The sequence below is a fragment of the Balaenoptera ricei genome, chromosome 7 (genome assembly GCF_028023285.1).
Source record: "Balaenoptera ricei isolate mBalRic1 chromosome 7, mBalRic1.hap2, whole genome shotgun sequence".
NCBI classification, from domain to species: Eukaryota; Metazoa; Chordata; class Mammalia; order Artiodactyla; family Balaenopteridae; genus Balaenoptera; species Balaenoptera ricei.
This window is the reverse complement of record NC_082645.1, coordinates 119,374,195-119,385,222: the sequence shown is the minus strand read 5'-3', so window position 1 is coordinate 119,385,222 and position 11,028 is coordinate 119,374,195.

Sequence of the window (11,028 nt, the reverse complement as noted above, 5' to 3'; positions counted from 1 at the left end):
GTTTGTTTTCTCTGTCTCTGTTTTATTAATAAGTTCATTTGTATCATTTTTTTAGATTCCATATGTAAGGGACATCATAGGATATTTGTCTTTCTCTGTCTGACTTACTTCACTTAGTATGATCATCTCTAGGTCCATCCATGTTGCTGCAAATGGCATTATTTCATTCTTTTTGTGGCTGAGTAATATTCCATTGTATACATGTACCACATCTTCTTTATCCATTCGTCTGTTGATGGACACTTAGGTTGCGTCCATGTCTTGGCTATTATAAATTGTGCTAGATGCATGGTCTTTAAGCAAACATGCTTAGAAGGTTTTGTTTTGTTTTGTTTAAAATCTAGCTGAGAAAGCACAGGAATTAGCATCCCCTGTTTGTTTGTACAAGCAAAACAGAGCTTGGAAAACCAGTGAGGAAGCCACTTCCACTCCACCCACCCGACAGAAGCGTATTGCTTTCACATTTTCCCTCCCCGCACTCCCCATTGGCACAAATGCTTCATATGGTTGTACATGCAAGATACGTACACCCAAAAGCACAAATTTTGCTTTGCCTTTCTGCAATGTTGCCACATCTACATTTTTTGGTTTCACAGATATAGCCAAGCTCATCATTTTATTTATTTTATTTTTTTACCTTTCTGTAGCATTTGTGTCTTGGCCTGACTCTTAAAAGCCCCCAAATATTAGGTGTTTTCTGCCCCACCTGAAAGCCCACTGCTCTTATTTCCATTGTTCGTTTGTTGCACTCATGGCTGTGCCTGACCTATGCCTGTCACATTATTTTCTGTGGTTTGTTTATTGTTCTATCATCTGACTTTGGCTCTGTAGAATATTTTATTTGTTTATCATTTCTGCAAAGGTTTGGACAATAAATATATGCTTGGTAAATCTCTAGCAGTGGTTGTTCAAAACACCATGAAACTCATATTTATGTAATTATTGAAGACAAAAACTGGGAAATGAAGAGAAGTCAAACAAAAATAGTAACTTCACAACATGAAGAATTCAGTGTCTTTGCTTTTTACTGCTCTGGTCCCAATTCTTCATCTCTGTTGGGGTTACAAAGCCAGCCATTTTAAACTGATACTAAGCATCCTATTCAACATTAATTTTTTAGTTCAACATCTGCAAATCAGTGTGTTACACCACATCAACAAAAGAAAAGACAAAAACCCCATGATCATCTCAATAGATGCAGAAAAAGTACTTGATAAAATTCACCATCCATTCATGGTAAAAACTCAAAATTAATTTTTGATTTATATTTAGTAGTTTATAACATTTAAAACTATATTTTTCTAATTATAAGAATTCTTATTATAATATATAAATGTAGATTATCTAGAATTTACACAAATATATAGAACATGTAATGAATGCTTATTATAGAATATATGAAGGACACTGAAAAGTATGGTATAAAAAAGAAAACTAACGTCACCCATATTCCACAACTCAGGGAAAAATCACTGTAAGAGTTTTGATGTTCCTTTTTGGTTTTCCTCTATGTACACAGTCACACAAACACACGCCCCTAAAAACATAGGCTGTTGGGGCTTCCCTGGTGGCGCAGTGGTTGAGAATCTGCCTGCCAACGCAGGGGACACGGGTTCGAGCCCTGGTCTGGGAAGATCCCACATGCCGCGGAGCAACTGGGCCCGTGAGCCACAACTACTGAGCCTGCGCGTCTGGAGCCTGTGCTCCACAACAAGAGAGGCCGCGATAGTGAGAGGCCCACACACTGTGATGAAGACTGGCCCCCGCTCGCCGCAACTAGAGAAAGCCCTCGCACAGAAACGAAGACCCAACACAGCCAAAAATTTAAAAAAAAACACAAAAAAAACCATAGGCTGTTAATTGTGCACCTCATCTGGAACGTAAATCCATATTCTTTCAATAAAGTGCAAGTCTGGCTCTCTCAGGCCAACATTCGACATCAAGGGCGGGGGGCTTGGGCACAGTTCATCCCCTGCTGGCCATGCTTACCCCCCACCACTGAGGAACAATCTGTCAGGGACACTGAGACTTTCTGGTGACCTCCTCCTGACCTTTGACCCCGAGGGCTGGCTCAGATGTGAGAGGCAGGGGCGGGAGGAAACGTCCCAGAGGGCAGGGGTCATTCCCTGGGGGTGAGACAGGGTGCCCGGTAGCCACTTGTCCTTCACTGGAGCCCTGATGACTTACACCAGTACCTGGGCCCTCATTCAGGACAGACGCTTGGGCCGCCTCCTCTGGGCCTACAGTAGATTGCACAGCCGTGAAGGGCAGGAGTGCCGTGACGGCGGACTGGCCTGTCCTTGTCCCAAACAGCGTCTCAAGAGCCATGATTACAAGTCCAGCGGGAACTGACCTACAGCAGAATCCTCCTACAAGAGGCCAGAGGCCTCAATAACCCTGAGAAATATTTTTACAATGAACACTTTATTCAGATTATTTGGCAACACTTGCCTCTTTTTAAATCTTCTAAACAAAGAGTTGTGAAAAGAGTCTTTTAGGTTTTGAACTTTGGAAGACCCATTTCTCCTTGCAACTGAGTGAATTCACTCTGTTTTCTAAAGAAACGCTTCTGTCAGCCGTACCGGACTGCGTCTGGTGTGGATCTTTTCTCTTCACGGTTTGGCCTTGGTGGGCATTGCCACTTTCCTAAGAGAGTCACATTGGTAGCTGGAAATTGGCCACAGTGGGGACATTTACACCATGACAAACATTTTTTCCCTCCAGAGACCCAGGTGTTAAACTTTTACCAGCACACCACGGGAGTCACCCCCAAGAAATGATTAGAGCCAGTTCCCGGTGTTCTCGCCAAAACGTTAAGTTCTAAACCACAGAAGAGTGCCCCACGCCAGTGAATTCTTCTCCAGCCACCAACCTAGCCTAGCAGTCCTCCCCCTGCAGCACTCTGAAGACCCACCATCACACAGGTACTTCAGGTCCTGGGGGTACATGTCAACCAGGCTTGCAATTCCTTCGGCGTGTGGGCTGTTTCTTGCCAGGGCAGGGCTTATCTTCCCTGCTCCAGCTATGCTGAAATCCGATCCCCCTCATAGGGCTGGAATCAAAGAGGCAAGCTGAGAGGAGGTCTTGAGCAGAGCAAGCATCATTTTTCAGGGCACCTGCTCCAGGTGAGGCATCCAGCAAGGACAGTCAGTTCTCTGGAAGGGGGAAGTGATTGTTTCTGCCGACGAGGAGACTCCTGGGAACTTGGGGCTTTGAAAATTTCAGCTCATCCATGACCCAGGATCATTCCCTATCTGACTCCTGACCTTGACATAAGGGACCTGTCAAGCCTGTGACTTGGTCTCCTTTGTAGCTCTGGGAACCTCGTAATCAGAGTCTAGGCCTGATTTCCACCAGTCTACCCAGTGTCCGTGGGAGATGTGAATCTGCTGGGCTGCAAAGGGGCCCTCAGGCTTACAGAGTTGGTCAAGTTGGCAGTGAGCTGTCCTAAGCCCACCATTTTCTTTTTCCAAGGTCTCCAGCACCAGCGTAAGGAACCACCCTTCTCCACGATCAATATCATTACCATCGTCCCCTCCGATGAAGTACCACCTCTGCTTGATCTCCTAGTGCCTTGCTCTCTGCCTGCCCCCCATCATAACTGACCACCCGTGAAAACCTAAGGAACTGCAATGCTCCTGCCTGGCAAGTTACTACCAGCGGTCAGCAAACTTTCTCTGCAAATGGCCAGATAGTAAATAATCCAGGCTTTGTGGGCCTAGTGTGATCTCTGTAGCATATTCTTTGACTTTTTTTTTTCCTCCTTTTTCCCTTTAAAAAATAAAAACCATTCTTGGGACTTCCCTGGTGGTCCAGGGGTTAAGACTCCATGCTCCCAATGCAGGGGGCCCAGGTTCGATCCCCGGTCAGGGAACTAGGTCCCGCATGCCACAACTAAGACCCGGCACAGTCAAATAAATAAATATTTAAAAATAAAAACCATTCTTAGCTCAAGGACCATACAAAACAAGCCATGGCCAAACCCTGGTTGTTACAATCCCACTTACCCCTAGGAATGGATAAAGCTGTGGCTTTAAGACAAGTGGGCAGTTCAATTCCAGAATGAAACCCTGAGGGTCTGCTTTCTAAAACCATTTTCAGTCTCCAGTGTCTTAGTTTAGATTCCCTGGAAAACAGAGCCTGAGGAAAGGCTTAAGAACTCACACTTTATCAGGAGGCGCGATCCCAGGGCAGTGAGCGCGAAGGAATAGGGAAGAAAATGCGAGATGCAGCATTTCCGTGGCCACCTCTGCTTCCCAATGAACCACGTGAGACACACCAGACAGTTAGCAGGTTCACGCGCTCAGCCCATGAATTTCTCTGGAACAGCTGGGATTTTTGCTCCCTGGAGGGCGAAGGGTGAGGCACTGGTGAGCTGGCCCTCTCCTGCCTCTTACTGGAGAAGTGCGAGGCCGGCTCGACAGTCCCACCAGGGACATGGGAACAACCAGGACAGCAGTTACCACGGTGACCTTTCTTGGGCTCCATGGGGGACCCCAGGCCTAGGATCCCTCCCCTTTCCAGCGTATATGACACAGAGTCTTCGATCCCCACCCAGGCCCAAGGGAGCAGAGGGCCAGGGCCTCGGTCCTCATCTTCTTCTGGTTTGAAGGACTCAGGGTGTAGGGAGGTCCGACCAGGGCTGGTCTGGCTGGGTGGACCCTCCAGCCACAAGCCTTCCCTTCAGGAATGCGTTTCAATGTTGTCAGAATGTGGCATGGCAGCTCTTCGGCTCCACTCCCGATTCCTTCAGAGGCGCAGGAGCTCTGCAGGGTGGACCACAGAGGTGAGGGTGATGGGCTCCTCTCTCCTAGGGACCCCCCCAGCCCCAGTCTTCCTCTTGCCCTCCCTTCCTAGTTTTCATCACCATCTCCCCACCCCTGTCCACACACTTCCTTTCCAGCGGTCCCTTCCCTACTCTTGCCATGGGCCCCTTTGTCCTTCTTCCTCATCTACCAGCCTTCCACGGTGTAGGGTCAGGCAGGCCACCATTTCCCTACTCAGCACCCTTTGTTCCCAAGCCATAGCCACACCGTTTGGGAGGGGGGCAGGTCCTCCCCCGCTTTGCTCCCCTTTCCTATCTCAGGCAGAGATCTGGGAGGACCATTCCATCCCTGGCACTGCCTCGGGGCTGGAGGAGCAAAGCCAAGGACATCCCCCCTTGGAGGCCTCACAACGTTAAATCACTTGGCATTTTCTGACTCCAGAAACTGTAGTCAGGGGTTCTTCCTGGTTTCCCACGAGTTCCCTCAGTGACCCCATGGCCTCATTGGGGTGTCCTAGTTTATCCCAAGGTCTCAGGAGCTCCCCCGGGTAGAGTGAGGGGGTATGACAGATGCCCTTGAGCACCCACTCCAAGACGCAGGTGGGAATGCCAGTCTCCAGACCGCAGACTCCGAGGCAGGGGTCCTGGACTGGCCCCCGCCCCCTGCCCTTTGCTTCACTCGGCAGCACCACTGTTGGCTCTCATTGTGCAGACGAACCCTCCAGGCTTCCTGAGAGTCCAGAGTGCTGGTGGCAGCAACGCCAGGGGGAGCCCATCTCTTTAATGAGCACCCACATATATCCCACCAACACGTGGTCTTCTCCCTGCACCACGGGGCCCCAGAAGCTTCAGTAGTGCCATGGGGGTGGGGGTCTCCTATTTTCCCTGCCTCCTCCCTCGCAGGGCTTGATCTGTTGAGGAGGAGTGGGGGGATGGGCACACAGCGGCCTTCTCCCCCCAAGGGTCTCTTTCACAATGGGACCACCATGCGCCCCAAGGCTGCTGCCTTCCACAGCTAAGTCACCTGGGCTCCTGTCTTGGCAACTCAGCCAGGTGACCCGTCACCATCCCCAGAGGCGGCGCTGCCCATCCTGCGAGTGGTCTAGTCAAACCCCTTTGTTGCTTCCAAGAAGGTTTGGTCCGGGCACAAGCGGTATATTTTCCACGCTGGGCAGCAAGGAGAAGCAGGTGAGCAAGGACCAACACGGCAGGTGACGCAGGTGAGACACGCCGCAGTTTACTGGAGGGGAAACTTAGAGGTTCAGGCGGAAGGCAGGGGCCCTGCCATCGAGGGAGGCCCTGCGGGTGGCAGGGCCAGCGGTGGGTGGTGGTCCACGAGGGGGACCTGAGCTCCAGCCACTCCCGCCCCCCATTCCCCACCACCGTGAGCCTCTATGTATTTAAAGGCGGGTGCGGAGGGTGCAGGGACCTGGCCAGCCACATCACAGAGGGAGATTTTGGGTGGGCTTAATGTTCTGGGGACGAGAGAGACATTGGAGTTTGGACTTTGGTCGCCTTGTTCCCAGGCTCTGCAGGAGCAAGCAGTGAGGACGGCCACGAGATCGTCCTGCAGACAAAGACCGTCTCTCCTTGATGACATGAGACACGGCTCTGCACGATTCCTTAGTGCGTCCTGACGTCGAGGGTGTCTTTTGCGCAGGGACCGTGGGGATCTGGATACGCGCCTCACAGAGCTGTGAGGATGAAGGAAGAGCATTCACGTAAAGTGCTGCCAGTGGTGAGCACGTGCCAAGTCATAGCTCGTCCGCAGGGTGAGAGGCCTCCTGAGGTTCAGGCATGAACGTGGAGCTCACTCAGCCTCCTGAAGAATCACACGCCCTGACGGGAGGGCCCCTCTGGCCTCCCGAAGCACGCAGCCTTCCAGTTCCAGACTCTGCCCAGGATGTGGATGTTTGCGGGGGTACCGGCTGGACTACCCTTCAGCACCAACCGCAGCAATGCTGGCAGGACCAGCCTCGGGGACACACAGCAGGCAGGGTGTGACAGGGCGAGAGACTCCGCCCCAGGGGCCTGCCCGGTCCAGTCCAGGGCCCCAAAGACCAGCTGGACGGCATGCCAGCCGATGAGAGACCTTCTGCCCTCTGAAGAAAGGGGCACCTCGGACATGGGGGTCACCTTGGACGTGGGGGGCCTTGTTGGTAAGCTGTCTTTCTTTGGGCCGTTCCAGGAGAGTGAGGGATATTAGTGGCCCAGAAACTCTAGGAAGGGGCTCAAGCTTCCAGAGACCAGAAAATCTGACCCATAAATCAGCCATCAAAGTCGCGAGGCAAAAATCCGACCAGCAGACTCAACCTCCCCACTGCCACCTCCCTCTCCCTCACCAAAGGGCACAGGTTTCACCTCAGTGAAACCCTCAGGTTACCTTTTAATGGCCTCGTGATCAGGAAGTTTGACGTTTTAATCCCTTCTCAAGTGACAGAACAGCAAACAGTTTTTTGGCTTCCCTTAAAACCATGACTTTTATTTACAAAACTGATAATAAGAGAATTCCATTGGGTACGCATTTAATCATCGGGTTCCGATAGGAAAAGAAGAAACTGACAACAGGAAAAAGGCAGAGACTTAGGCACTAATTTTTTCATTCATTAATATTTTTTGTTTTAAGACACAATTATGAAGTAAGCAAGTCTATACACAGTGTTGCATAGTAAAGACAAAGTTATGGTGATTTTTTTAAAAAGTTATGGTAATTTAAATTATTTGCAGATCTAAGAAAATAGATTTATTTGGGGGGGATTTTTAAAATAATAATAATTGCCATGGATTAAAAGTCATTGAACCAATGTATGAGCTTAAAAAAAAACTCTCAAAGGGACTTGCCTAGCAGTCCAGTGGTTAGGACTCCGCACTGCCGCTGCCAGGGGCCAGGGTTCCATCCCTGGTCTGGGAACAAAGATCCCACACGCCGCGCAGCATGGCCAAAGGAAAAAAAAAAGAAAAAAGAGAAAAGAAAAATACTCTCAGCAAACTATACTAATAGGGAATAATATTTACATTAGTAATATAGTAGATAACATGATTATATTAATAATAATATAACAGAAGGACACTTTATCTATGTGACAAAGGACACGTGTAAAACACTAAACACCTAAGGCTCACATCATACTTCATGGAGAACTATTGAGCACTTTTTCTCCAGTTGGGAACTGGGCACGGGTGTCCACCATCACCACTTGTATTCTATGTCGTACTGGAGGTCCTAGCCTGTGCCATCAGGACTGTCATGCTGGGGATGTCACCTGCAAAGGGGCCACGGGGATGCGGGGGCCAGCGCTCCTGGCCAGGTAATGCTGTACAGACTCGCTCAGTCATTTTCAAAGTCTCTTCTCCGGGGTGAGGTGAAGAAAGATGTTGGCTGCACACTCACTGTTGATGGCTCGGTCTACGACTTCCCGGGGGAGGGCTATGGACACACACATGCGCACACACGTGTGTCGTGCACGTGCAACACAAACACACGTCTCCCCAAAACAAAGTACAGCCTTCCCTGCATCTATATTTAGTTTAAAAAAAAAAAAACATTTTCAGTAGATGGCTAGCACAATAAAGACACCTTCTTTACACTGGTCCCCAGACCACCTCACAGCCAGAGAGGAGCACCAGCCCTCTGGTCACTGCCTGGTTCAGGAAACTTCCCAACCATGAGGCGCAGGTAGGCCTTGTCTCACCCATGTCTTCAGACCCTGGACACAGCTGCCCCTGCCTTTGGACCCACCTCTGGGAGATGGCTGAGGGTGTCCCTGACAGGAGCTGCCTCTGTGCCCAGTGCCCAGCATGAGGGAGGCTGGAGACGGAGGGTCAGGGTCCGGCGTTCTCATCTCCAATGTCCCTAGAGCCAGAAAGATCCACAGTGTCCCCTCCATCTCCCTAGAGAGGACATGATAGCCCCCTCCCCATTTACAGACCTAATTCTCTTCCCGGCCCCCGTCCTTTGCCTTCCCAGCTCGCGCCCCAGCTTGCCAACTCACAAACCACGTGATCCAGGAGGCGAGGAAGCAGTGGCCAGCACCGCGCTTGTCGCACAGTAGTTGCCCAGTAAACAGCTGGCCGACTGGGTGCAGGAGCAAACGAGAGAGCCAGAGCCCTGGCAAGGGCACGGGGGCCCAGGTGCAGAGGGGCCCTCCAGGCAGGGCCCAGCAGGAGTGGGCAGGGCTGACCTGGGCCAGGCCCCCTGGAAGAAGCGGGCTGCTGGGAATGGACCGGGCGTCCGGGCAGAGCAGCTTGGCTGGGAGGCGGGGTGAAGGCTGAGACCAGAGGCCAGCTCCTTCCACAGGCAGCATTCCCCAGGCACCTGGGGACCCTGGCTCACCACCCCTGCACCCAGACTTCCTTCTCGCCAGCATGCCTCCTCCACTGCCAAGAGCTCTGCGCTAGAGGTGACGGCTAATCTGAACACATTTCCAGGTCAGCATAGACTGACCAGGAAAGGATATATGCCCCCCTGCCCCTCCAACCTGAAAGCACTAATGTGTGCACCTGAGTGCACACACACACAATCTCTCATACACACACACACACACACACACACTCACCCACCATCTTGGTTCAGTGAGAATGTCATCATGGACTTGGCCTGGTACTAGGGGTTTGCGCCCTATTGGAGCTGGGGTGGACGCTTCCGCCCAGGTCTATGCAGTTCTCCTGGGACTTACAACCCATCTTAGATGAAATTGCCTTCGGACCTGCCTCGTCACCCCTTCTATGTTACAAACTCCTTACAAGCAAAGGATCCAATGAGAGGCATTTTTCCACACCCCCCAATACTCAGGTGTCAACAAATATTTGTGGAGTGAATGAAAATTTCCAGAAACAAGAATAAAGAAACTGGCTGTGAGACATTGAAAATAGATTCAATTCCAAAGAGTTCTCGAGGTCCATAATGTTTGATAATTTCTAAAATAATGGATTTCACTTTTTACCAGATTTATGGGTGGAAATACAAATGGCTAAATTTAAGGAGGAAACGTGACGTTAAGCTGAAGGCTGAATAGGGAGCAAGACCAAAGAAAAGCTGAGCAGGAGGAGAATCTCTGTGTGATGTGAGTGATCTGTCTGTTTTCTCTCGTTTCCAGGACAATGGAGCTCATCACTGTTGTCAACGTATGTGAAGAAACAAAAGGCCTCTGGGTGTGTGCAGGGTGCAGCTGGGCCTGGATTTGCTTGGGTTTGTGTATGTGTATTTAGGGAGGGGGCGGGGAGTACGTCGTCAAGGTGTCAGTGTCAGAGGAACAGGAGGGGCTGCTCTCACCAAGGAGTGTGCGGCACGCAGTGGGCCTGCCAGGACTTATGTGGGAAGGATTGTCCTAATGAACTTGGCATTGCTCCGCTTTGCATCTGTGTGTGATGAAGCTGCACACACACTTTGCCCAGGAGAGGGAAAGAAGTGACTTGCACGTAGGAAATCCTGAATGTGCCTTTGGCTTTGGGAACAAGCAGCTTGGTTTGTTGCAGGCCACCAGATCATAACTCTTCCCTCCCTCCCATCCTTCGTCCCCAGGAAAGCCCAGGAAGAAGAATGGACAAATGGAGGGAGATTCTACAGGCCCCTTTAGCCCTTCGGAGCCTAACCAGCCTCGCCTCCCCCATCAGACCCTGCGGTTTCAGAGCCCGCTGCAGCTGACCTGCCTTGGAGTCCGCCTGCTGTTTCATGTCCCACGGGAAAGCCTTGGCCCTCTACCTGGTCTGAGAGGAAGTTCTACTCTCTCCTGACACTTTAGACGGAAGGCTGGGGCTTCATATGCCACAAACAATGCTCACTGAAGAACAAATGCCCACAGCCAAGGTACTCAGAGTACAGCGCTCTCTCCCAGAACTGCCCACACCTGGCTCATTTGTCTCTGTGGCTTCCGCCTTCAGAAAACCCTCCTTCGACTTCCCTGGTGGTGCAGTGGTTAAGAATCCGCCTGCCAATGCAGGGGACACGGGTTCGAGCCCTGGTCCAGGAAGATCCCACATGCCGCGAACAACTAAGCCCTTGCGCCACAACTACTGAGCCTGCGCTCTAGAGCCCACATGCCACAACTACTGAGCCCGTGCACCTAGAGCCCGTACCCTGCAAAGAGAAGCCACTGCAACGAGAAGCCTGTGCACGGCAACCAAGAGTAGCCCCCGCTCGCCGCAACTAGAGAAAGCCCACGTGCAGCAACGAAGACCCAACACAGCCAAAAATAAATAAATTAATAAATTAATTAAAAAAAAAAGAAAACCCTCCTTTTCCAAAGGCCTTTCCCACTCTTCAA